General features: G+C 50.3%; 1 long non-coding RNA gene across 2 annotated transcripts in view; it reads left to right on the forward strand.

Annotated features, from left to right (window-relative positions):
* The window catches only part of LOC104853192, an 8989-nt gene extending 7379 nt beyond the window's left edge, over positions 1-1610 (forward strand). For both annotated transcript variants that reach the window (XR_777705.2, XR_777706.2), the window contains 2 exons: positions 1076-1220; positions 1386-1610. This is a non-coding gene — a long non-coding RNA (uncharacterized LOC104853192). The remainder of the gene's footprint in view (positions 1-1075; positions 1221-1385) is intronic.
* The last annotated feature ends 284 nt before the right edge of the window (positions 1611-1894 follow it).

Raw genomic sequence — 1894 nt, forward strand, 5'->3', positions numbered from 1 at the left:
TGGGGATCGAATTCAGGCCCTTCCATTTGCAAGGCAGGCAGCAGAACCACTGAGCCAAGTCCCCGGCCCTCATGTGCTCAGGTTTGCCCACAACCAAGAGTGGTCAAGACCTTCCTGGTTCCATCACAAGGCCAGAAATCAGATCGTGGTGCTGGAATGCATGGGCCTGAACCTTCCTCTACAGGGAATCTTGTTTTTACCTGTGTGTGTGTGGTCCGTCCCATATATAATTGTAGTAAAAGATACATATCATAAAATATACCATCTTAATCTTTTTTATTGGGGATCAAATTCAGGGCCTTTCCATTGAGCTATATCTCCAGACCCCTTTTTATTTTGTATCTTGCAGCAGTGTCTTATTAAGTAGCTAAGTTGCCCGTGGTAGGCTCAAATTCACGATCCTCCTGCCTCAGTCTCTCCCAGAGCCCTGGGATTACAGGTGTGTGCCACTGTGCTGGGCTTCGCCAGTTTTTAAGTGTACAGTTCAGGGACATTAAGGACGGCCACGGCTGAATGTTTGTGTTCCCCTAAAATTCACACTGTGAAGCCCACACTCCCCGTGCGATGCTATCAGGAGGAGATGGGGGAAATGATTAGGGTTTGACAAAGGTGGAAAGGATGGAGCCCCATGGTGAGGTACAGCCCCAAAAGGAGAGGAAGCAAGGTCTCTTTCTTTCTGTGGGCCCTCCTAAGGAAAGGTCCTGTGAACACACGGAACATCGGCTCTTGAGAGTCAGAAAGGGAGCTCTTGTCAGAAGCCCCCAGATTTGGACTTCCGGCCCCCAGAACTGTGAGAAAATAAAGGTGTGTTTTAGGAGCCATGTGGTCTAAGGGCTCCGGTTCAGGCGGCCAGAGCTGACTCAGACAGCTCTATTTCCATGGTCATGCTGCCGTCACCGCCATCTACCCACAGAAGCTTTTCAGTCTGCAAAACGGACGCTTTGCTCTCATCAAATCATAGCTCCTCACCAGCCCCTAGAAGCCACCGTTCTGCTTTCTCTACAAACCTGACAGCTCTTGGTACCTTGCAGAAGCGGAGTTAATTGGTATTTGTCTTTGTCTTACTGGAGATCAGGTGGGAGGAATGGGGCCTAACTGGCCACTCGGTGACCCTGAGAAGAGGGCAGGAAAGCACGTTGACTCTGACTCGCTGCAGGGAAGAGTTAAAACACGGAGGCGAAGTTGTTTACCCGGAGAGGGACCATGGAGGGTGGGGACAGGTGAGTCCTGTGCAGTGCTAAGTGCTCGTGCCCGGTCTGAGTGAGTGAAGCCCAGGTGCGCCCGTCATTTGGGGGTCTCTGTCGAAGAGAGACCTGAGTCCCCTGGCCACCCTGATTTTAAGCTGTTTCTGTGTCTATTTCTCATCTTTGTCACACCTTGGTCAGGTTTGAGCTGAGCCAGTCGGCTGGTTCCTACCGGTGGTGTCCGAAAGGACCTGGTCAAGGAAGTACACCCGAGGAGAGAAAAGCCTGGAGACTCAGTGACCGGGACTGCCGCAGCGGAGAGGCGCTGGCCAGCGAAAGAAAGCGACAGATGGCACAAAGAAAGCATAATGTGAAATAGGAAGAAAAGGTCCACAGGGGAAGTAGGCAAAGAAAAGATGAGGAAAGAAGGAAAACATGGAAACAAAGCTTTGGTAAATAGGGAGGGGTGAAAGCGAGGGAAGTGGAATGGGAAAAACAAGAACCAAGGTAAATACAGAGTCAGTCATATCATATACCTGCCATGTATATCACGTACGAGTTCCCAACAGTGAATGTGATCGTAATGTGAACTCAATAAAAACTGAGAGAAAAGGAACGTGTGGGCAGTGTCGCAGCGCTTGCTTATCAAAGATCTGTCAGACAGGCTGTGCTTCGTGGAGAACCTGTGGGGTATGTGCATTTCCAATTGC

Source organism: Fukomys damarensis, unplaced genomic scaffold (assembly GCF_012274545.1).
Source record: "Fukomys damarensis isolate Sample0158 unplaced genomic scaffold, DMR_v1.0_HiC HiC_scaffold_7, whole genome shotgun sequence".
In the NCBI taxonomy this organism is placed as follows: domain Eukaryota; kingdom Metazoa; phylum Chordata; class Mammalia; order Rodentia; family Bathyergidae; genus Fukomys; species Fukomys damarensis.